The sequence below is a fragment of the Phascolarctos cinereus genome, unplaced genomic scaffold (genome assembly GCF_003287225.1).
Source record: "Phascolarctos cinereus isolate Bilbo 61053 unplaced genomic scaffold, phaCin_HiC Scaffold_2;HRSCAF=192, whole genome shotgun sequence".
Lineage (NCBI taxonomy): Eukaryota > Metazoa > Chordata > Mammalia > Diprotodontia > Phascolarctidae > Phascolarctos > Phascolarctos cinereus.
Genome location: NW_027555625.1, coordinates 358,847,762 through 358,874,409, shown reverse-complemented (window position 1 = coordinate 358,874,409; position 26,648 = coordinate 358,847,762). Strand labels below are relative to the sequence as shown.

The following is a 26,648-nucleotide window of genomic DNA, read 5'->3' as shown; positions in this document are numbered from 1 at the left end:
AAGCCACAACATAAATAGTGACAGAGCTGGAAAAGAATTTGGCATGAAACCAAGACTGCTTCAGATCCCATGGCCCATGGGCTTGACAAGCATATTATGTTTGTCAAGAGAGAGGTAGGAGACGTCTAACTCCGAAGTAATGGAAGTTGAAATCATGGAATCGTAGAATGAGGGGCATCAGAATCATAAAACACAGGATGTCAGAACTGGGAGAAACCTACCTTAGGATCAAAGAAAGTGGAATGTCAGAACTGGAGAGGCTTTAGATCATAGGACAGAATATCAGAGCTGGGAGGGGTCTTAAATCATAGGACATAGACTAGTAAAGCTGAAAAAGAATTAAAATCAAAAGACTACAGAATATTAGAGAAGTATACAGTGGAATAGCTGGAATTAAAATCAAAGAATGATTTTTTTTTCAGTGAAGAGAGGGAGGTAGAAGAGAAAGTAGATTTTTATTATTTGGAAAAAATAAAATTAAATCTTAAAAAGTGATAGAAATGCAAAAAAAGGAGAGAAGCATCAATATAACATAAAAATACATGAAAAACAAAAAGTTCAGAAGGTGCCACAGAAAGATTTTGTTACTACCCTGTTAAATTTAATTTCTATGTTTTAAAAAGAAACTGCACATAACATTTTCATGGTTTTATACAGAAATCATAGAGTAATAAAATTCTAGAGCTGGAATGAGCTTTGGAATCACAGAACATAGACTATCTGTAAAAAAAAAAAAATGACTTAGCTCAATCCCCTCATTGCAGAGGTAAGGGAAAAGGAGGCTCACAACTAACATTCTTGAAGCATTCCTCCAAAACCAAAGAGTCCCTAGAAATGTGCCAATGAGCCACCTCAATCAAGATTTTTTTCTGGTCCCTCTCAGATGTCAGGAACAATGTGTACTGCTTCACTTTAAAGGGGAACAGCATTCTGAAATCCTAATCTTGCTGGGGAAGTTTTCTGAAGTGTTGCTGCTCAGCCTAGAAGGTTGACATGGTCACTGACTTCTCAGAGAGGCAGGTACTAGTAACCTCTCTATCCACCCAGGCCACCGTGTTCTGTTGAGCGGCTGAATCAACGTGTCCATGACCCGAGGAATTCTCCAATTCCCTAAGACAAAAAGATGTAGAGTGAGAAGAATTCAGTCAATCAATGATAAGGTCATTGTGACTCTTGGTGCTGTTCCACTCTGCATATTTCTTCACCCTCGTGTTAGCTTTTCTTACCCGTATCGTTTATTTCTAACTATTCCCCTAAGCTTCTAATAGGAAAATCTGGTTTTTTTTAAGATAAAATGCAAACTCCTTAGGCCAATCTTCCAGGCCCTGCACAATTGGGTAAGAACATGGTTTTTCAGGTTCACTTCTCCTCATTCACGCGATATCCTAGCCAAACTGTTCCCAGTTGTGGCCTTGTCCTCACCCCACCCTATGCATAAAATGCCCACATGTACCTAGAATGCATCACCTACTCTTTTCTGCCAATTGAAATACTTCTCTTTTTCCAAGACAACCTCCTCTGTGAAGCCATCTCTGATCACACCCAGCTCTTGATGGCTGACTGATTCTTCTCCCTCTCTCTATCAGATTGTCTTAGAGAGCTTTGGTTTTTCCTATTCTTCAATTCTACCTTATAGCCTACTGATTCTTGTCTTATCCTATCTAGTAAATTACAAGCTATTTTAGGGCAGGGGCTGCATATGGTTCCATCTTTGGTCAGCCAGTACGTAGCATAGTACTCCGTAAATAGTAGTGTTTAGTAAATGTTTGCTGAATTAAATTAATTGACAACAGCCTACATTTAAGTCAACTTTAGCATTATATAAGCGCTATTTTCCTTCTTCAATGAATAGGCATTTATTAAATTTACTATGAGCTAGGTACTGTGTTATGTGCCAGGATCCAAAAAAAGGCAAAAAAAAAAATCTTGCCCTCAAGAAGCTTACATTCTGAGGGGAAAGACAACATGGACATATGTAACACATGATATTTACAAGATGAAAAAAAAGGTAGCTTTGGAAGGGAGAGCACTAATAAATGGGGGAATCAAAAAAGTCTTTATGTAGAATGTAGCCCCTGAGCTGAGCCTTAAAGGAAACCAGGCAACCCAAAAAGCAGAGGTGAGAAGGGAAGGCATGCCAAGAGTGAAGGACAGTCAGTGCAAAGGCAAAGAGATGGAGTGTGGGGGTAGAGGGGGGAGGTAAATGGGCCAGTGTGATGGATGGTTAGAATGCAAAGAGAGGAGTAATGTGTAAGAAAACTAAAAAGACAGGAACGAACTTTTGAAGAAATTTAAATGTGAAAAGAGGGGCTTTATATTTTATCCTAGAGACAATGGAAGCAACTAAAATTGATTGAGCAGAGAGGGATGATATGATCAAATCTATACTTTAAGAAAAATCACTGGCAGGTATATGGAGGAAAGATTTTTGTTGTTTAGCCATTTTTTTAGTCATGTCTGACTCTTTGTGACCGGGGTTTTCTTGGCAAAGATACTGGAGGGGTTTGCCATTTCCTTCTCCAGCTCATTTTACAGAAAAGGAAACTGAGGCAAACAGCGTTAAGTGACTTGCCCAGGGTCACACAACTAGCAAGTATCTAAGGCTGAATTTGAACTCAGGAAAATGAGTCTCCTTGACTCCAGGCCCAGCACTCTATCCACTGTGGTGCGTAGCTGCCCCATATCTTCCTGGAGATCCTCCATAGTCATGGCAAATATGGCTGCATGTGAAAAAGGGAAAAATTAAATACTTACCTTTAAAACTGTCTCCACACTGAAATATGTGAAGGAAGGAAAAAAGGAAAAACTAATTAAATACTTCTCTTTAAAACTGTCTCCATGCTGAAGTATTAAGGAGGGAAAAAAATCACCAAAGGTCATCCTAAGAGTACATAGCGATGTCAACGTGTGGTCCATCTAGTGATCCAGCAACCATTCATCTTCAAGACTGGATTTATAACAAAGGTCATTCTAAGTTTATTTAATAAAAAACAAATTGTGTAACAACATATCCCATGAGGATCATTCTTGCCATATAATTGGTAAGAAATGGCGAGACTCTAACCTCAGATTTGCATTTTCAGGTCAAACTCTCCAAGTTACTAAGCAGGTGCTCTACAGAGTCTCCCGGCATCCCCTCCCAAAGCTGACTACACAATCTCTACATTTCAATGCTGTCGGAGATGTTGATGTAACTGCTTGGTAAGGCCAGCCCAGAACAGAACTGACTTTGATGATACCCAGCATCTCATGTTCCATCATGAAGATTGACCCCAAAGTGACTTCAACATTGGTTACAGTGAGTCAGCTTGAAACCACTGAATCTGGTTTCAGAGTCTGCCTTCCAATGAATTAATGATAGGATAGGATAGGATTTTTTTTCAAAAAATTCCCCAGTTTCACCAAGCCTACAAAAGTCATCTTCCATCGTTTGCAAAGACACTCTATCTCTTCCATATTTTGTGTATCAAAATCTGATGTGATAAAAATTTCAATGATTCAGTAAAGAAAGAGCACGCTTTCTTCTTTTCTTAAAGTTCTTTTATGAAAGTTACTTGTTAACATCTGTCTACAAGTAATGAAACTTTGGATCACAGTTCCTCGTCATCTGAACTTGGGTCACAAAGGGGTGCTTAAGGTTTTTTTGTTCATTTGTTTTGTTTGTCGTTACATCATGACAACCCCAAAAATGCACCTCTTAAGGTGTGGAGGAACTGCAATCTATTTAGTGGAGGAAGAGTCTGCATCAGGGGTGAGGAATCTACGGTCTTGAGGCCACATGTGGCCTTCTAGGTCCTCGGGCACAGCCTTCTGACTGAATCCAAGTATTACAGAACAAATTTGTTCTGTGAAGGTTGGATTCAGTCAAAGGGCTGCACTTGAGGACCTAGATGGCCATATGTGGCCTCAAGGCCGCAGATTCCTCACCTCTGGTCTACATCAATGAATTCAGAGTTCTTTTGATGTATTTAAGCAGCCACAGTTCACATTTCCTTAACCCTTGACTTTTTACAAAGCACTTCATAGAGGCCTGCCCAAAGTAGGTACTTAAATAGATGCTTGCTTCCTTCCCCCATATAATTCACTACGTCATTCGATAAAGGAGATCACATAAATTCTGATTTTCAAAGAAGAGGCACTCTTTATATCCCAAATGTGATAACATTTAGTCAATCAGCAAACATTTATTAACAGAAATTATTACCATTTATTTATTTATTAGCATTTATTTACTATGTTCCAGGCATTAGGTTAAATGTCAGGAGATATAAAGGGAAAAATGATCCCTGGCCTCAAGGAGCTCACATTGTAATGAGGGAGACAATATGTAAATAACTAGTTACAGTCTAAATATGTACCAAGTAGATGGAAGGGGATCTCATAGAGGAAGGAACTAGTGGTTTGGGGTCGGGGTTAGGGGATGGAAAATAGAAAAAGATTTCTGGAGAATTTAGGATTTTAGCTTAGACCTGAAGGAAGCTAAGGAGGCAAGGTGACAGAATTAAAGCATTCCAAATCTGGGGACAGTATATTCAAGATGGAGCATCATGTATGAGGCTAGTCCATGAAGAACAGACCTACAGATAGTTTCTTTTCTAAGTCCTTCCAACTTCATAGACAGAGATTGCATTGCATTAACAAAGTCCTAGAGAACTGGGACTCACCAGCACATTGAGGACATTGTGAAGAAAACAGCATCAGAGAGAGAAATGTTGGCTTTTCCACAAAAAGGACTCTGTGGATTGCAAGGAAGACAACTTCCCCACCACACCCATTTGAGGGCTGGATAAGCTAAGGCACAAAAACAAAGGATGATTTTTCTTTAGTTAAGCATGAGGCAGAAACTCAAGACATGGCAGTACAGTCCTATGCACTAATCATTAGTTTTCCTTCATTTAAGAAAAATAGCTGAAAAGCCATTGCTAGAACCCTGGGGCTTAAGAGAATCTAGATTTCACCCACCTTAACAAATGACCGGTTTGTGTCTATCATTTGGTTCAAATTAAGAAACAGCTTCACATATCGATAAGAACACTGCTACATACCAGGAAAAACAGATTCTAATATCAATCAATTGACATTTAGTAAGCACCTACTGTGTGCCAGGCACTGTGCTGAAGTAGGAACTTAATAGATGTTTGTTCCCTTCTCCCTTAATATCTGTTACCTCGTTTGATAAATGAAAATCACATGGACTCTATTTTGCAAGGAAGAAGAGATACAATTTATGTATCAAGAGTAATGAAGCTAGTCATCACTAGGGATACAAAAAAGAGGCAAAAAACCAGCCCCTGCCCTCAAGGAGCTTACATGCTATATCTGATAGAGTCCTGGACCTGAAGTCAGGAAGACCTAAGTTCAAATCCAGCTTCAGGCACTTATACACCTGGGCAAGTCCTTTACCCTCTCTCAGCCTGTTTCCTCATGTGTAAAATATATATAATGATAGCACCTGCTGCCCAGGGATATTGAGAGGGCTAAATGAGATAATATTTGTAAAGCAATTGTAAATCTTAAAGTATTGCATAAATGCTACCTGTTACTACCATTAATTATGCTTAAACATCTACACTCTCTGGGCCCTTGTAACAACAATTGAAAAATGAAGAGTTTGGGTTGGGTTTGTTGGTACCTGTCTATAATTCCAGCTACCAGGGAGACTGAGGCTAGTGCGTCTCTTGAGCTCAGCGGTTTGAGATGCAGGAGGGCTATGTAGATCAGGTGTTTGCACTAAGGTCAGCTTCAGTCTGGTAAGTTAGGAATAGGAAGCAACAAGGTTGCTTAAGGCTCAAAGCCCCTGTATTTACAGCCTGGGCTAGATGAGTGTGGTCTAGTCTTTAAAATAAATAAATGAAAGAATGAATGGATAGATAGATAGATAGATAGATAGATAGATAGATAGATAGATAGATAGATAGATAGATAGATAGATAGATAGATAGATAGATAGATAGATAGATAGATAGATAGATAGATAGATGAATGAATAAATAAATAAATGGATGAATGAATGAATGAATGAATGGATAAATAGATAAATAAATAAGCAAATGAATAAATAAATAAATGAATGAATGAATGAATCAATGAATCAATGAATCAATGAATAAATAAATAAATAAATAAATGAATGAATGAATAAATGAATGAATGAATGAATGAATGAATAAATAAATAAATAAATAAGTGGAGGTGGATGGGGAGACAGACAGATGGATAGATACGTAGATGAATGGATGGATAGGCAGGATAGATAGATAGATAGATAGATAGATAGATAGATAGATAGATAGATAGATAGATAGATAGATAGATATAGATGGATAGATGGATAGATGGATAGATGGATAGATGGATGGATGGATGGATGGATGGATGGATGGATGGATGGATGGATGGATGGATAGATGATAGATAGATAAAAGGGTTGAGACAGATGATTCCTAATATCCCTTCTAGCTTAAGCAGCAGAATCATGGAATCTAAGTTTTGGAAGGAGACAGTACCTGGGGGGGGGGGGATCAGCTCTACAGCATCTCATGATAAGTTGTTTTCCAGCCTCAACAGGAGACCTTCACTAACAGAAAGTCACTACATCCAAAGGAAGCTTATTTTTTTGATATCTAATTATTAGGAAGGCCTCTTCTTCTGTTCACCCTAAATCTCTTTCTACAGCTCCTGATTCTTCTCTCTTTGATCAAACAAAACAAATCTAATTCTACTTCCCTATGATAACCCTTCAAACCTGAAGAAAGTAATCACATCCCTGCATATTTTCTCTTCTAAACCTCCTCAGTGTCTGACTGATCTTTGTGCACCGAGATTGATGGTTTATCGATGTTCTTACTGAAACAAGGGGCCCAGAATTTAATGCAATACTTCAAATGTATTCTGATCACCACCAGGGCATAGGAGAAGGTAACTATAACCTTCCTTGCCTTGGGGCAGCATACTTCTAGAATGCAGCCGGAGACTGCATTTGCTTGGGAGCTCTCATTTCATATTGAGTTTGCAGTCAACTAAATGAAGGTCAAATGAGACAGCGTTTTGCTTTGCAAACTTTAAAGCGCTATATAAATGCTAGTTATTATCATTAGCAATAATAGTTTTTACCTCTTCCATGAAGAGTTTCCAGACCCCTAAAAGTGAAAGTAAACTTTATATCTCTAAATTTCTCCTAAAACTTTTCTTAGACTTTTCCCCTTCTTTTGTCTCATACTCCCAGTATTTTAGTTACTGGTATTCCTTCCCCACCCTCCACCTCCATACATAGAATCTGTGCATTGGAAAGAGTATTAGATTTCAAATAAGAACTGTGTCCTAATCCCAGCTCTGCATCTTCCTCATAAGGGTGCAACCAAGTGTTAGTGGGTATGCTAGGACACCCTGGAGGAGCCTTCCCATTGCTCTTCCTCTTTCCCCGCAGTACAGCATTACAGCAGGGGAGTGTCAAGGTCAGAGAATTTTTTTAGGTTGGGCATAAAGTTTATAGAAAGTTGCACCTGGTGTCAGGAAGTCCTAAACTCAGATCCTGTGCTGTGTAAACCAGGACGGGTTACTTAACCTGATTCAGCCTGGGTTTCTTCAAATGTAAAATAGGAATGACAGCACCCACTTACCAGCATTGTTGTGAGGTTCAAATGAAATAAAATATGAAAACATTTTGTGAACCTTAAAGCACTATATAAATATCAGCTATTATTGTTATTAAAATCAGCTCTATAGCTATTACAGATATTATACAGATATTAGAATGTTTGCTCAAAATTTTTACTGATGAGGTAAATGATAAAAAAAAAAGTTTGGAGACCACTGGACTATATGGTCACTAAGCTCCCTCCAAACTCTAAAATTCCATTAATATTTGGTGAATATTGAACCCTTAAAAATTTAACTCAAGTGCATGGTCTGACATGCAGCCCTAGATTTAGAAAGGGAAAATTTCAAATGGTTAAGAAAAGGAGAAATAGGAGACGATGGCTAAAATTCTTCAGGGGAAGTCAGACCTAGGAGGAAGGGAAGCTATCAAGAAAGAAATAATAAAGATGAATTAGCCCCAAAGAAGAGAACTAAGTGTATGCCTTCCTCTCTTCTCTGCAGAGGTGTAGACTGATGGGTGCAGGACATTACATATAATGCCATGCTTGTTTGATGTCTGATTAGTTTTACTGAATTTTTTCCTATTTTTTTATTCTGTTTTAAAGGATAACTTTCTGGAAGGAAGTAATAAGAAGGATATGTTGGTGTATAAAGGTTATATGAAAACAAAAGATAATAAAAAGTTAAAGATAGAATTTCATTTTTTGTGGTCCTGTTCATTGCTTAATGTCTCTTATGCTTCCATCTTTCTTCCTAAAGAAGGTATTTCTGATACATAAGTGTAGATAGGTAACAGTAGTTCTGGAAAGAGATGAGGAGGTTTAGTAGACTATGTGATGTGGCAGCTCAAAAAACCAGTGGGACTTTGGTCTGCATTTGGTCATGGGTTTTTTGGTTTGGTTTTTTTTGTTTTGTTTTGTTTTTGGCTAGGCAATGGGGTTAAGTGACTTGCCCAGGGTCATACAGATAGTAAGTTATATGTGTCTGAGGCTGGATTTTGAACTCAGGTCCTCCTGAATCCAGGGCTGGTTCTCTATCCACTGTACCACCTAGCTGCCCCTGGTCATGGTTTCGTGGAATAAGTAGGTGACAATGTCACTGTACTCTGCCCTTGTCAGACCACAGCTAGAGTACTGTGTTCAGTGTTGGGCACAACAGTTTAAAAAGGACATTGATATTCTCAGAAGGGGAGTCTATAAGGAACTGGAGATACTTAGCTTGGAGAAGAGAAGACTCTAGGAGGTCATGATAGCTATCTTTGAATATCTGAAAGGCTGTCATATGGAGGAGGAATTAGACTTGTTATTTAACACTTAGCTCTCAGTGTTTCTGTGAGGATAAAATGAGATAATATTTATAAAGTGCTTTACAAACCTTAAAATGCTAGCTATTATTATTATCATTATTATTGTTATTATTATTGATGTTCTATTTGGGCCCTGAGGACAGACCAAGGACAATGGGTAGAAGAGGCAAGAAGGCAAATTTAGGCTTGAGTTCAGAAAAAACTACTTATTAACGCTGCAGAAAATTGAAATGGGCTACCTCAAAAAGAGCTTTAGTTGACCCTCCCTGGAGATCTTCAAGAAGGGGCTAGACAATTACTTGCTTTGGGTTTTTGTTAGGTTTTTTTTTTTTTTGGTGAGGCAATTGGGGTTAAGTGACTTGCCCAGGGTCACACGGCTAGTAAGTGTTATGTGTCTGAGGCCACATTTGAACTCAGGTCCTCCTGACTCCAGGGCCAGTGCTCTATCCACTGCACCACCTAGCAGTCCCTAGACAATTACTTGTTGAATATGTTATGTTAGAGATTTTGTCAGTAATTCATTCAAAAAAATATTTATTAAGCATGTATTATGTGCCAAGCTAATTCATCTATTCTTCCAATTGCATTGTTCTCTTCTTGATCCAACCAGAATGATGTCCCCAATTTATAAAGGGATTCAGCCCTAGACATGGGGCATTTACACATTATGCTAAGCAGTGAGAATACAAAGAAAGATAAAAAACAGTCCCTCAAGGAGCTTATATTCAAATGGGGGAGAAAACATGTAAACACCTATGTACATAAAATATAGACAGAAAAGCCACAAGGTTATCTCATAGGAGAACTAGAGATGCTAGAAGCTGGGGGAACCAGGAAAAGCTTCCTGTAAATGGGGCTTTTAAGCTAACACTCAAAAAAAGCCAGTAATTCTAAGAGAAAGAGGTGAGAAAGGAGAGCGTTATAGGCATGGAATACAACCAATGAAAAGGATGGAATGTTGTTTATCAAGGAAAAAATATAGGCCAGTGTTACTGGATCATAAAGTATAAAAAGACTGGAAAGGTAGGTAAGGGCCAGGCTATTAAGAAGTTTGAACACCAAGCACAGGACTTTATATTTGAAGCTGTAGGAAATAGGGATCCATTGGAGTTTACTGAGTAGGGAGTGGGGAGGAGGACATAGGCCTATATTTCAGAACAATTATTTTGGCAAGTGAGGGGAGGAGAGAGTGGAGCAGGGAGAGCTTTGAGATAAGGAAACCAATTAGAAAATTTTCATAGGAGTCCAGGAGAAGAATGATAAGGGCCTGAACCACAGTGTTGGTTGTTTGACTATAGGGAAAGGGATATATACAAGAGATGTCATAAAGGCAGCTCTAGCCACAGATTGGATATGTGGGGTGAATGAGAGCAAGGAGTCAAGGATGATACCAAAGTTGCAAATGTAAGTGAATGGGAGGGTTGCAGTAGCCTTAGAAGTCATCAGGAAATTAAGAAGAGGCATTTGAGGGTAAAGATGAGTTCAGTTTTGAACATACTGAATTTAAGATGCCTACAAGACATCCAGTTCAAGATGTCCAAAAGGTAGTTGGCAATGTGAGATTGGATTTCAAGAAAGAAACTAGGTCTGAATCCCAAAGAGATCAAAAAAGAGGGAAAAGGATCTATTTGTACAAAAATATTTATAACAGTTCCTTTCGTGGTAGGAAAAAAATTGGCTAAATCACTATTGATTAGAGAAATGAAAATCAAAATGACTCTGAGGTACCACATCACATCTATCAGAATGGCTAAAGTGACAAAACAGGAAAATGATAAATGTTGGAGAAGATGTGGGAAAATTGGAACACTAATGAATTGTTGGTGGAGTTGTAAATTGATCCAGCCATTCTGGAGGGCAATTTGGAACTATGCCCAAAGGGCTATAAAACTGTGCATACTCTTTGACCCAGCAATACCACTTCTAGGTCTGTATCCCAAAGAGATCATAAAAATGGGAAAAGAGCCCATATGTACAAAAATATTTTATAGCAAGCTTTTTTGTGGTGGCAAAGAATTAGAAATTGAGGGGATGCCCATCAATTGGGGAATGGATAAAAAAGTTATGTTATATGAATGTAATGGAATACTATTGTGCTATAAGAAATGATGAGCAGGCAGACTTCAGAAAAACCTTGTAAGACTTATACAAACTGATGCTGAGTGAAATGAGCAGAATGAGGAGAACGTTGTACACAGTAACAGCCACATTGTGCAATGACTGACTTTGATAAACTTAGCTCTTCTAAGCAATGCAAGGATCTGAGACAACTCCAAAAGACTCAATGGAAAATGCTATCCATAGGATAGCATAAAAAAGGATCACGGACTCAGAATGTAGATCAAAGCATACTATTTGCTCTCCTTTTTTTTTGTTGTTTTGTGTTTTATTTCTTCTTTCTCATGGTTCCTCTCATTAGTTCTAATTCTTCTATACAACATGACTAATATGAAAATATGCTTAATATGAATGTATAAGTAGAGCCTATATCAGATTACATGCCTTCTTGGGAAGGGGGAAGGAGATGGAGGGGGAGAAAATTCAAAATTCAAAATCTTATGGAAGTGAATGTTGAAAACTAAAAATAAATAAATTATTTTAAGAAAAAGAAATAAAGAAAAAAAATAGAAAAAGACTAGGGGATACCCATCAATTGGGGAATGATAAAACAAGTTGTGGTATATGAATGTAATGGAATATTAAATGGTGAGCAAGTGAATTTCAGAAAAACCTGGTAAGACTGACATGAACTAATGCAAAGTGAAGTGAGCAGAACCAGGAGAATATTGCACACAGTAACAGCAATATTGCATAATGATCACTTATGAATGACTTAGCTATTCTTAGTAATACAATGATCCAAGACAATTCCAAAGGATTCATGATAAAAAAAAAAAATGCTATCCACCTACAGAGAAAGAACTAATGGAGTCTGAATGCAGATCAAAGCATACTATTTTCACTTTATTTTTTTCATTTTTTTTTCTCTTGGTCTGTCTCTTCTTTCACAAGATGACTAATACGGAAATACGTTTTGCATGATTGCACATATATACCCTATATTAAATTGCTTGCCATCTTAGGGAAGGGGGAGGTGAAAGAGGGAGGGAAAAATTTGGAACTTAAAATTTTTTAAAAAGAATGTAAAAATTTGTCTTTATATGTAATTCAAAAAAAAATACTATTTAAAAAAGAGAGAAAGCCTAGGACTAGATAGATGTGGGAATCATCTCCATAGAGACTGAACTCATGGAGACTGATGATATCACCAAGTAAGACAGCATAGAGAGAAAGGAGAAGAGGATCCAGGGTAGAGCCTTGGGTGACCCTTGCATGCGTGACATGGATGAAGAACTGGAAAAGGAAACTGATGAGTGATCATACAAGTCAGGAAGGAGCTGGAAGAGTATCATTAAAATTCAAAAAGGAAAGTATAGGCAGGAAGAGAATGTAATCAATACTGTCAATGGATGTACTAGAAGGCTTCTGAGGTCTCTTTCATCTCTAAAATTCTGTGATTCTATGACTGCAAATAGTCCACAAGCCTAGGGTCTCTTTCATTTTCTAACCCTGCTGCAATTAACTTCATGGTAGTCATTTTGTTGACTGTCATCATAGGTGAAGCAAGGTGAGAAGACAAATGGTCCCATTAAACTGTTTCTTGTTGCCTTTGGTTAGAGGATGAAATCAAAACTGTCAATTTCTTTATTCATTTACCTAAGAGCCCATGAGTTAATCCTTCTTTTTAGCCGAAGCTTCCTTATTTCTTCTGATGCTATTTGTATGGAGAATACTAAGATGGATGTATTTCATTTCCTCCAGCAGTATGTCAATTCACTGGTTATTTTGACAATGCTCTCACATTTAGAGTACCAGCAATTAAATTAATGTTTCTATGTGGTATAAAACCATGTAATTCTTAGCATCCTCTGCTTCTTTGTTCTGTCACTGTGAGACCAACTCTGTAGAAATGGAAACGTCTATAAGAGTGAAGTCCATTCTGTATTTTTTAATATGTTTTCCTGAGTTTCATTCTTGCCAAGGAATTCTTCACCTAGTGACCAGCCTTCTGTGCTTAAGTATCTTCATATGGAACCACCCTGGATTTCAGACAGCTCACTAAGTCTGTTGCCAGAAGCATAGACAAAGCCTTCCTAGCTTGGCAGAACATAAGCAAGTTTTCATTTGGCTGGCAAAGCCTTCAAAAACCCTAGGTTACTTTTAAGCTATGATTAGGCATTAGAGAAGTAGGGGTTTTTTTGGTGTTTAATAAATGTTTGTTACATTGAAGAGCAAGAAAAAAGTTCTGGACTGAGAATCAGAGGACCTAATCCTAGGTCCATCATTAACTGACTGTGAACTTGGGCCTTTATTTGTCCTCAGTTTCCTTTTCTGTAAAATCAAAAAGTTGGATTAAATCATCATTAAGATAGTGGTGCAGGGGATAGAGCATGGGACCTGGAATCAAGATCTGAGTTCAAATCCAGCCTTAGATACTGACTAGTTACGTGACCCTGGGCAAGTCACTTAACACCTATTTGCCTCAGTTCCTCATCTGTAAAAATGAGGACACACTGGAAAAGGAAATAGCAAGCCGCTATCTTTGACAAAAAAAACCCATGGACTTTGTCCATTGTGTCACATGCAGTCAGACATGACTAAATGACTGAATAATAACAACAACAAAGATTTCTTCCAGCTCTAAATGTCTATAAATCTAACAGATATTAATTGGATGTCTACCCAATAAATGTGAAACTATGCGCAAGGAATGATTCACCATGATTGATATTTTTTTTGGGGGGGGGGGATGAGGCAATTGGGATAAGGTGACTTGCCCAGGGTCACACAGCTAGTGTTAGGTGTCTGAGGTCGGATTTGAACTCAGGTCCTCCTGACTTTAGGGCCAGTGCTCTATCCACTGCGCCACCTAGCTGCCCTCATGATTCACAATGCGAAGGTAAATAAGATACGTGTCCTGATGAATATGAAATCATCACCAAAGAAAAAAGAATACTATCTGTCTAAATGAGTCTACACAGCACTAATGGGGCAATCTCACATAAGAAGGCACTTAGGAAAAGTTCTTAGATCATGACTATGACTGATGAGAGTGGGAAGAAAAAGAGCTAATGCTGACAGGCAGCAAGTCGTCTTTGAAGATAGCTTGTCAGTCCTTGGAACCAACTCTGTCCAAAGCCAGTAACTCTCTGATGTTGCTTGATGAAAAAGAACTGTTTTCGAACCACTATGGATCCTAAACTAATTTAAACAGTACAATCAATTACAGATTACAATATCTGGGTGGGTTTGTCTTCTCAACAAAAAGCAAGAGTGGCGGAGCCTAGTAGCATTATTTAAAAAGCATATTCTTCCTTAGGGCAGCTAGGTGGCACAGTGGATAGAAAGCTAGGCCTTGAGTCAGAAAGACTCATTTTCCTGAGTCTTGTCACTTAACCCTGTCTGCCTCAGTTTCCTCAGCTGTAAAATCATCTGAAGAAGGAAATGACTAATCATTCCAGTATCTTTGCCAAGAAAACCCCAAATGGGATCATGAAGAATTGGATACAACTGAACAATATTCTTCCTTTGTTTGCAGTGACTTTCTTTACTTGCATTTAGCTAGTAATTCAGCTAGAATGTAGCAGCTACCAAGGCGAAAAAAGTACATTTCTAGTATTCCTAAGTCTCTCTGGCCTCTCACAAATTCTGAGATGAATCAAGAAAGTCTCAAATTTGATCCCAAACTAGGATTAAACTGGTAAACATCCAGATAACTGGTAAAGCATCACTATAGAATACAAAATGAGATAGCTGAAGAAATCAACATCCAAATTTTGGTTCTCTCACCATCTGGACATCTGGGCAGGTGTCCAGAAGGTACCCAAACCACATCTGGAAAGAGGTAGGATAGTCACTTGGTAATTTACCAGATGCTACAAATTTCATTTGTCCACATGCTATGCCCAGAAGGAAAAGAGGAGACGCTTCTTCGAAGAAGTTTCTCACAGCCTGAATTGAATTATTGCTTTTCCACGGTTTCTGCGCTTGGAGAAGCAGCTCATTATAATGAGCTTCCACTTCTGTAGTGTTTTAAGGCTTACAAAGCACTTACCTCATGTGGTAGATATCACAATTATTATGATCCCCATTTAACAGAAGAGGAAACTGAGGCTCAAAAGGACAAAGAATCTTGTCCTCAGTTACACAGTGGGAAAGTATCAGTCAGCTTTTGAGTGAGATCCTTTCATTTAAACTCAGTGATCTTTTCTCTACACCTCATTAATTAATTGAGTGAGGGTCAGTCAAATGGGCAAGTTTTTTATTAAGAACCCTCTAGGGGACGAGGACTGGCAATATAAATACGTAAAGGAAATAGTCCCTGCCCTCAATGTGCTTACAGACTATAATGACAGCGAGCCATCAAAACATTAAAGTATATATCAAAAAAAGGACATGTGAAGCAAATACATGGTAATTGGGGGGGAGGCACTAGCATTTGGCAAGATCCAGAAGGGCCTCATATTGGAGGTGGTTTTTAAGCTGATCTTTGAAGAAAATGGAGGGAAATTTTTCTTAAAAAGTAACTAGGAATTCAAAGAGGTGGATGTGAGGAGGGAGGGCATTCCAGGCGTGGGGGAAAATCTGTGTGAAGGCACTGAGAGGGAGTAGGGAGTATCACGTGTGAGAAATGGCAAGAAGGCCCGTTTGACAGTATTTAAGAATGCCTGAAGGGATTGATATAAAATAAGTCTAGAAATGTGAGATGGAGCCAGGTTGAGAACTTCCAATAGAAGAGCTTGTATTTGATGCTGGTGGCAATAGGGAGCCACTGATGTTTGTTGAGTAAGGGTAATAAAATGGTCAGACTACTTTAGGAATATTGCTTTGCCAGCTACACTAAAGATAAATCAGAGAGGGCATTTGACTGTTACCAGTAGATCTGGGCTCAATGCTCCACGGGTGACCATGAGCAAGTCATCTCATTTTCTCCAAGATGTTATATGCACTACTACAGTGCTCTTTTGAGGAAAACTATTCATAAACAATAACATTCAATAAAAATGAGAGCTAATTACAATTACTTCGAATTCAGAGTTATACGTCCTAAAACTAAGTGCTTTTCCTGGCACTTAAGCAACAAAATTGAGATGGTGCCAAAGGGCAGAGCAACTCCATCTTTGCTATCCCCAGAGACTGATGCAGCCTTCAGGAATGCAATGTGTTCCCTGGCTGGCTTGGAAATAAGCCTTTTATCAACGTGATTTATCCCCACTGCTATGTTTTGATTCAAGGAAGTGGCAGATTGTTTTATAGACGAAGCATGCCATCCTTGCATCTGTCTGGGGCCCTTCTTCAGATGATGAAGAAAGAATCATATAGATTCTCTGTTTGATCTATTACATTTCTTCCTTCCAGTGATGCTTTGTTACTTCCCATGGGCTAGGTTAGAACATGGAGGCTTGAGCAGTGTAGGAGAAAAGAACTCCCAGCCAAAGATCAAGAGACCTGGTTTCGAGCCCCAGCTCTGACATTTACCAACTTTATGGCCTTGGGCAAATCACTTCACCTGCATTTCTCCATTTCTAAAATGAGAAGATTTGACTAGAAATGATCTCTAAGGTTCTTTTCAGTTCTAATAGTCTATGAGTCTAAGAGTGAGTTCAAGTCCCAATTCATCTCCAATCTGGGCCTCAGTTACCTCAACTATCAAACAGAGATGAATTAGGGGATCTCTATGGTCTCTTTCAGTTTTAACATCCCATGAAAAGGAAAAAAAAAGAAACACCAACCATATATTCTAAATATCAGTAGACATTTGGTGGTGGGGATTTTTTTCCCCCTGTTGGCCAGCCATTTCCACTACCTCTTATTACTCCAATGCTTACTACAGTACCTGGCACATTATAGGTGCTTAATAAATTTATTTTGATTGATTGATTATTATATTTATTTAAAGAGATTGGAATTGATCATTTTTATCTGTGTTAGCTGAATAAAAAATATACATATTGGTCTGAATATAGACTACACTTTCCTCCAATATCTGATTTGTATCCAGACTGATTATCGCCTATAATTGGTGTTATGTTTCATATGTATGTGCTTAAGTTTGTATGTATACATGTCTGTATATATGTATATATGTATTGCATTGTATATGCATATATAAATATTCATTTATGTGTGTGAATAGAGAGAGAAAGAGAGAAAAGGGGAGAGATGGAGAGAGACAGAGACTGAGAGAGAGTTTAGTTTTTCCTTTTAAAAAAAAGGTCTCATTTTAAGAGTGTGCCTATATTCAAACCATTTTGGTATTGGTTTGATATACACATACATATCATATATCATATAGATAATATTAAGAAAATTAAATCCTGTAATTTCTACAAGATTTTTTAGGAGGTAGTGAGTGCACCAAAGAAGAACTGGCTATTAGATTATGGAAATTAGAAATAAGTTTCTCAATCCTAAATTTAAAAGCCAGTGTGATGCAAAGAAAAAGACACTAATCTAGGAGTCAGGAGACGTAGGCCCTAATCTTGACTTTAAAAACATCAACTTGATGTGTGAAATTGAGTAAATCTCTTCCCATTTCAGTTTCTGTATAGAGTTTCTATGGACCTAAGGACTGTGATGAGAGCAATAGACGTAAGGCCCTGCCCCATGCAGGTTATTCTAGTTTTTCCTTAAAATGTTTTGAAACTTCCCTGAGATTTAATTGACTCAGAGGATTAGGGCTCAGGCTGTTGGAATGACTTCCTGATTGCCAGAGTAGGAGAAGGAGCTCCAGCTGACCCCTGATGATTTGGCCCTCTGTGGGCAGCACAGAATCAGGGGAGCAGAGTTCAGCCAAATCAACCCAATGTCCTTGCTGAATATTCTTATTAAATTCTCTTCTCATCCCCCATGGCTAAGTAAATCTCATTGTGTTAACTGTCAAATATTCTATGAGCTTTTTATTTTGTTTCAATATTGAACTAAGTCAGACCTGGCCTGCGTAACTAATATTCTGTGGTTCTATAAGGCACAATGGATCTATCTAACCTGGGATTCTGGATAATTTGCAGGAGAATGTGGTGCCATCCATGACATCAAATTCAGGAGATAGGAATGTGAGCTATAACATTCTTGAATATCACTTGTGGATTTGTCACCCATGGCTGTATCAAAACCATTTTCAATTTCTCTTCTTGGTCTATGCCATCTCTTGGGGATAACAGATTCCATAATGTTGCTAGCAGTAGTCTAAATATTTCTCAGAACCATGAAATACAGAATATCAGAGCGGGTAGGGGCACTGGAATCACAGAATATAGAATGTCAGAGCTGGGAGAAATCTTTCAGATTATCTCTAATCCAACACACCAATTTTATACCTTGAAGAAACTGAGGCCCGGAGACAGAAAAAGACTTGTCCAAGGTCACACAGGGAGTTCTATTAAGCAAATATTTATTAATCACCTACTATTTTCAAGGCATCATGCTTGGCACTGGAATGAAGCAGTTCTGTCTTCAAGGAGTTTATATTCTATTGCAAAGGATATGATAAGGTCACAGAGAAGTTTCAACAAAAAAAAAAGGAGAGACTGGGGCAAAGGTGGGATCAGAAAAAATGTTTCAGGAATATTTAAAATGGGATAAAACCTTTTGAGCTGGATCAAGGGAGAGAGAGGGAGGTAGATGGGGGAAAGATACATGGAGAAAGCAGTGCTTGAGCTGAGGATAAAAAAAATGTGAAAGACAAATGTGAAGAATGTGTAGCAGCCACACTTCTTCACAAATTGCTCACACCCAGAATGGCAGCTTCTCCTGTAGCATTCTCTTTACACAGGTGGAGATTGTTAGAGACACAGAGCTATGCCAATCAGAAAGATCCCTGCCCAATGGTTGGGTAGGTCCCGGCAGAGTGATCAGGTAGATCCCAGCAGAATGATCAGATAGAGCATAGTGCAGGCTTCATGAGAGTAGTGATGATCTTATTCTTCCACTTTCTTTGTGTCCCCAAAGTCTGGCACAATGCTCAGTAAGTGCTTAATAGACATTTGTTGAACTGAATTGGATTGAATGTGTATATGCTGAGGCTCGATTATTATGAACTCCCCAATCCCACAAAGGTTGATATCAGACTGCAGGGGTAGCACTAGAACTGATTTCAGGACCCAGGCCTCATACATCCATGGACAAGAATCGTTGCTGGAGGTCTTCAAGCACAAACTGGATGATCATTTTCCAAGAATGCTGTTTAGGTTTGTGTAAGAATAGGCAGCCTCTATGGTCCCTTCCATTTATCATGCTATTCTCATGATAGGTGATCTCAATTTGCTCCATAAAATAGGAGGTGAGGTCATCTGCTAGACAAAGAGGAGAGATCATGTTGGAATGCTTAAGATGTTTGCGATAGCTGCTATAACCACTTATGAATCTTGTCATTCATAGATATATCTAAACCATGTGAAATCTGTCTTCTCAGTCTGTGCCATCTCTTGGGTGTAACAAGGCCCATAAAGTTACTAGCAGTCATCTAAATCCAATACTTCTCAAGATTTCGAAATACAGAATATCAGAGCTGGCAGGAGCCTTAGAATAAAAGAATATAGGATGTTGGAGCTGAAAGAAATCTTCAAATCATCTCTGGTCCAACCAACTCATTATGTATGTTAAGGAAACTGAGGCCCAGAGACAGAAAGTGATTTGGCCAAAGTGACAAAGGAAATTCAATTACACATATTTTATTTGGTATAGAATAGCTGCTGTGGAAAGTGAGATAGAAACCATCAGAGTCAGATAAAAAGATTGTCGTGCAGCAGTATGACCAATTTGAATATAGATCACATGAATTTGTAGTAAATCCAGTCATCAGCTTTCAGCATTTAAGAGTAGAAAAGATGGATGATGAGAGTGACCCAAGATTGAAGAATGGCAGGGCATAAATGGTGGAATTCATTTCCAGTCACTGTAGGGATTGGAGGAAGCACTCAGGAAAAGTGAGCAAGAGTTTCAAGGGTGGAGGACAACACATTGTATAATCAGTTAAATATAGTCAGACTGTGTAGGGAAGACAAGAAAGCTAGAATAGAGGTCAAGAAATGAGAAAACTCAGAGGGATGAAGGGGGGGGGGGGTGTCTAATCTGGTTAAGAGAAGTGAGACCAAGGGACAGATGCTTGAACAGAGGAAAAAAAATATATTGTGATCATGAGATATTGTCAAGTTCACAGAGATGGAATAATTTCCTTCGAACTTCAAAGACTGCCCCTCAGTGGTTTCGTTCCTGGATTTAATGAACTAATCTATATACATCTGATCAATAAGAGACACAGGCTTGTCTGCAAAAGACTTAGTGATTCAGATTTGCCCAAAGCATCTATGTGTTCTAAAAAGGGTGAATTCTTAGAAATTCTTAGAAAATACTTCATATAATATAATGTAATATAAGTTTAGGTTGCCTCTGCCTTTTAAAAGATGCTCTCCAACGCAGCCCACAGGTGTGACATAGGTAGAACTCATTGGAGAAAGCTCTAGGTCAAAAGACTTTCAAGTTGCCTTATGCATGAAAGGGGGATTCCCTCAGTGTGGCATAGACTGGGAAGAAGGTAGCGGACACATGGAGCTGAAAAAACTGCCTTGTGAGAAAGAAAAGCAGGCAGAGTTATCACATCTGGCAGTGACTTACAAACAGATGGTGAAAACCTGGAAGAGAGTAACCCCATGGAGAGACCAGACCCGAGCAACATGAGAGATGTACAAGCGGACAGGAGAAGCTGGCAATGAGGCTGGAGAGCCACAGGGTGCGCAAGAAGAGCCTTGTCACAAGGCCTGGCTATGGTTTGATGATTCCAGAGACACAACGTAGGGTAGGCCAGAGCCAGCTCATGCCAGCCCAAGACAATGGATTGTTAAATTTTCAGTGTGAAGACATATGCCTCAGAAACTGGCAAACGCTACAAATCAAGGCTTGATTTACTGTTTTGCTGATTGTCTAAATTTAAGAAAGTGATGGGGAAAATGTTAATAATGCAGATTAAACATAAAAGTATGTTATGTGTATTATTTTTTTAGCAAGCCAATTGTTGAATATTTGCCTGCAACTCCCCTTGCTACAATCAGCATTTGTTAGCTGGCCCTGAGATGTTAGTACTCTAGCCTGCCTCTTTGAGACTAGAGAAAAAGATAAAAACTCAAGAGAAGGGGTATCATACCCTAAACTTTACCACCTGCGCCATGAGTCTGAACTGACTTTGTCATGCTCCCATGATGAAGAAAGAGATTAAAGAGACATCTGAGTATCACTCCCTTGGAGGTAGAAAATTTCATCCCTTGCTGAGATTCTCTACTTTCTGATTCAGTCTGGGCAGACTGGACAGAGTTCTCAACGTGGAGTGTCAGGACCCGAGTTGGAACCCCAGCTCTTCCTCTTAGTAGCAGGGTACCTTTGGATGAGACACTTAATCTTCATGAACCTTAGCTTCCTCATGTTTAAATGAGGGAGTTGAGCTGAAGGACCTCCAAAACCACCTAGCTCTAGAGCTATGATACTATGACCTAGCTATTCTATCTCAATTAAATGCCTTTTGCTTCTTTCATTTGTATCTTATTTGTATGATCTGGCATAGACAGGACATTGGTGGGGACTCAGGTTAAAGTTTCGATAAGTTGACGACCCAAAACAACACAACAAACCTAGGAAGTAAGAAAGGAGTCCCAGAATCATGTAGGACTCACAGGGCTCAGGGCTACATAAACACCAATACTAAATTATGACATTTAGCTGAATGCCCATTTTTGGTGTTGATATTCAGTCATTTCCAACCATGACCCCATTTGGGATTGTCCTTGGCAAAGATACTAGACTGGTTTGTCATTTCCTTCTTGTTTTATAAATGAGGCCATGGGCAAACAGGGTGAAGTGACTTACCCAGAGGCACACGACTAGTAAGTGTCAGAGAGCAGCTCTGAACTCAGGAAGGTGAATCTTCCTGACCTCCAGGCCCAGCGCTCTATCCTCCGCACCACCTAGCTGCCTTGAGTTCCCATCGGTACACTGTCAAGTCCTTTCCTGATGTTCTAGAAGTGAATCAAGAAGTATTTACTGGGTACCACCTTATGTTTAGTGATGCTCTGGATACTATGAGAGCGCTTAGGGGATTTGTTCTGCGGAGTTTGGATTCGAAGGGCCACACTTGAGGACCTAGAGGGCCACATGCGGCCTCAAGGCGACAGGTTCCCCACCCTTGATAGGAGCTGACAATCTAATCAAGGAGACGGGGCTGAAACACAGGACATTTAGCAAAATGCTAAAATGTACACTATAAACTTTCAGCATACTAACAGTTCAGAGAAGCTGATGCTTAGTGAAGGCCACAGTAGTCGAAGGAAGGATTCGTGGAGAAAATACAACTTGAATTGTATAGAATAAAAACTGAAACATGGATGGAATCGGATACAGGAAGCCGGGCAGTTTAGTGGACTGAATATCGGACTTGGATTCAGGAAGACCTAAATTAAAATCCTCCCTCAATTGCCAGCTACGGGACCCTGGGGAATACAATCTTTCAGTCTCAAGTTCTTCATCTGCATAATGGGGATACTGAACACCTTTTATAGTAAAAAATAATAATAATAATTCCAATGTTACATTGCCCCTGCCAAAAACGTGAAGCAAAATTATGATAATTTTGAGAGGAAATGCTAGTATAAACCTATCAAATGTAATTAAGATGCAGATCTATAACACAAGAAATCACATCCATCTGCTAAGTAGTACTAAAGCTATTAACTAACTCTTTTTTTGTTGTTGTTGTTGTTAACTAACTCTTGAGGCCAGCCATTGCCATGGAAAACAAAGCTGGTAATGGTGGGAACTCCACAACAGAAGGTAATATAGAGGTTTCTAGGGGTTAGGACCAAATACACATAGTGAGGCATAAAATACACTCATGCCTATAGAACAGTTAAATGCACCAAAATGATGGAGGTGCTTCTATTTTCAACACCTCTTTGTTTACTTCCATGACAAACTATTACAACTGACTCTCAGTGGTATTCTTGAACTCTGTAGTGATTCAATTAAGTTCCACAAATATTGAGTACCACCATGTATCAGGCATTGTTCTAAGAGCTAGGTTTACAAAAATAAAGACTAAGCCATTCCTGCCCTCAAGGGGCTTACATTCCACTAGGGAGATATGACAAGTATACAAGGAAATCCAAAGTAACAAAGACAGAGTGGCAGAGTGAATACAGAGTTGGCTTCAGGGCCAAGAAGACTTGTGTTCAAGTCTCATCTCTGGGACATAATGACTGTGGGATTCTGGGAAAGTGATATAACCTCTCAGTTCTCTAGGCAATTCTCTAAAAGTACAAGTTTCAGAGAGAACTGAATTATTAGAAGTTTCCTCATCCAGGGTTTTCTGATACCAAATAAAAATATGGGTCCAGACTCTGTTCTCTCTAAAATTAATACAAATCATTTCAAGGAGAAAATGCCATTAATTATGGGGATCAGGAAAGACCTTGTGTAGAAGGTGGGACTTGAGCTGGCTTTGAAAGAATTTAAAGGTGCTACACCACTAAGGTGAGGAGGACCAAGACTGACCCCAAAGAAGAGATGAATAAATGAACTTCCCCCTCTTTTTGTAAAGGTGGAGAACTATAGATGTGGAACATTGCAAATACTGTCAGACTCTGCTAGTTCATTAGTTACTTTTGCTATACTCCTTTTTTTTCCTTTCTTTTTTATTCTTTGTTATAAGGTATGACTTACTGGGTAAAGGGAGGAAAGGGACGTATGTGATAATGAAGACGAGAAAACAGCACAAATGAGCACAAGGAGCCATTTCTGCAAAAGTAGAAGGTAGGAGGTAAAATGTCATGTGCAGTGAACAGCCAGCAGGCCATTTGTGTGTAAGAGAGTAATATAAAATAAGACTGGAAAGGTGGGGAGGAATCAGGTTGTGGAGGGCTGAGGACTTCTATACTTCATCATAAGCGCAACAGAGAGCTATTATATTTGGGGAGGGTGACACGGTCAGATCCACATTTTTAGGACTATCAATTTCCCAGTGAGGTGGAGAAAGGCTTACAAAGGAAAAAGACTGGGGTCAAAGACAACCTGGTTCTTGTTTCTTTTTTTTTTTTAATTTATGGAATAAAACAAGCATTTCCATAACATAGTACAATAAAAAAGATGATTGTACACTAAACTGCAAATCTTCTATGCACAACTTGCTATTCCTTTCAAAAATACAACAAAATTATTATGTAAAATTTCTTTTTTTCCTTTCTTCCCTGCCCCCCACCTTTGAGATGGCTACCATTAGACACAAATAGATATAGATATAGATATAGATATATAGATATAGATATAGATATAGATATAGATATAGATATAGATATAGATATAGATATAGATATAGATATAGATATAGATATAGATATAGATATAGATATAGATATAGATATAGGTGTAAAATTATTCTATACATACTTCTATTTATTAATTCTTTCTCTGGATTTAGATAGTGTCTTTCTTCATCTATCCTTTATAGTTACAATTTACAGTCTGACACCTAAAATTGTATAAATGATTATTCTCAGTTCTATCCTCTAAGACCAAGCAGAACATATTTAATCCCTTATCCATATAACAATTCTCCAATTACTTGGAGACTCTCATTGGACCCTACCAAATCTTCTTTTCTCCAGGCTAGACATTCCCAGTTTCTTCAGCCAGTTCTTATATGGCACTGTCATCAGTCTTCTCTCCATTCTGGGAACCCTCTCCTGAGCATGGTCCAGTTCATCTATGCCTTTTATCAAGTGTAGCCCATAATACTGACCACAGCATCTCAGATATAATGGGCCCAGAGGTTAGAAGAGGAAGAGTATCACTTCCCTTAGAAGAGACAGTGTGGTACAGTAGATAGAGCACTAGGTGATCCTGACTTGCTATGTGCTCACAAGCAAGTTACTTTATCTTTCTGAGCTTTGGTTTTCTCATCTGTAGATATGAATGATGATAACGATGATCTTAGCACCCACCTCACAGGGTTGTTGGGGGAGTGGGGTCCAATAAGATCATATAGATTATCTGCTTTGTGAAATTTATTATACTACGTACATTTTGGCTATTATTATTCTGGGCATTATGCCTCTCAAGACAGAAAAAGTTTCTTAGATTTTTTTAGCTGCTACATTATACTTTTGGTTCCTATTGAACTTGTGCCATACAGATGCCTAGACCCCCCCCCATCATCCTATAATTCTACAATTGATTTTTTTTAACCCAAGTGGGAAACAACGTATTTACATATATTAAGTTTGTTTATTTAAAAAAATGAAAATGGTTAATACTAAACAGACTGTGGAAAGACAAGCAAAACAATGCACTATTGGAAAAGCTAGAATTTAGTCCAATCATTCTGGAAAGCAATTTGAAATAATGCTAAGGATGCGACTAAAACATCTGTATCCTTGGACCTAGAATGCTTACTGCTAAAAATACGCCTCCAAGAAAGGCAAACACAGGGAGGTCACACACACATCAAAATATTTATAGTAGCACTTTTTTGTAGTAGCAAAGGACTAGAAACAAAGTGGATACCCATTGATCAGGATTAGATAACGGCTAAACCAATAATGGGACATGAATATGATGGAATATTATGCAGGAAAAGAAATGATGAATACGAAGAAATCAAAGAAGAATCAGAAGACTAAGATGAATTGATGTAAAAGTAAAATAAGCAAAACCAGCATAATAATCTACATAAGGACTAGAAGAGCATATAAATGAAAAGAACAACCAAAAAAAATGCTTGAATGCTATGGAATTAAAATGACCAAGAAAGTGTAGAAATAAAGAATCACAAGTGGGGAACCCTGCAAAGACTCTCAGACTCAGCCGATGCGTTCATTAGGTTTTTTTTTAATTACTTTTTTTTCCTTCCCTTTTTAAACTTTGTTATGAGGTTTGGCTCTCTGGGTAAAGGTATGAAAGGGATAATATGTTTGGAAATGAAAATGAGGGGAAAAATGTAAGCTAGAAAATATTTTTAATTTCACTTTTTTAGATTTGTCCCACTGAGATCTTTTGGGATTCCAACCCTGTCATGTGATATGTTAGCTATCCCTTCTAGCATGTCATCCATGCTAGTATTGATTGAAATGTTGAGCAGACTAAGACTGAGGATTGAATGCTGGGCACATTCAGCTGGATCAGTAAGTGGCAGATCTGGGGCTCAAATTCAGACCTCCTAACCCCCAAATAATGAGTTTTCCAATATAACACACTAACTCTGTACCACGAAACAGAAAAAATTCTTCCCAGTATGCCTTGCTTATTCTTAAGGAGCAGCTAATACTTGGGAACCTGGGAGGGCTTTATTGCATGTATGACAAAACTACTCTCTAAAAACCATAGTCAATGAATACAATATACATATTACCCAAAGGAGCAAATTCAACAAATAAACATTTATTAAGTTGAACTCAGGAAGATGAGTCTTCCTGATTCCAAGCCCAGCACCCTATCCACTGTGCCACCTGAAGACCTGAATTCAAATGTGAAATCAGAAACTTATTAGCTGTGTCACCCTGGAAAAGTCACCTAACCTCTCTCAGACTCAAGTTTCCCCACCCCCCATAGAGGGCATGAAAATGGTTCCTACCTCACAGGATTGCTGTGAGGATCAAATGAAATAATATTTGTAAAATGCTTTGTAACTTTAAGCATAAATGTT

At 38.5% G+C, this 26,648-nt stretch overlaps 1 long non-coding RNA gene across 1 annotated transcript in view; it reads right to left on the bottom strand.

The window, feature by feature from the left end:
• Positions 1-730: 730 nt before the first annotated feature.
• Positions 731-26,648, bottom strand: part of LOC110222385 (uncharacterized) — a 129,751-nt gene continuing 103,833 nt past the window's right edge. Inside the window, exon 3 of the long non-coding RNA XR_013484373.1 lies at positions 731-1,110. This is a non-coding gene — a long non-coding RNA (uncharacterized LOC110222385). The remainder of the gene's footprint in view (positions 1,111-26,648) is intronic.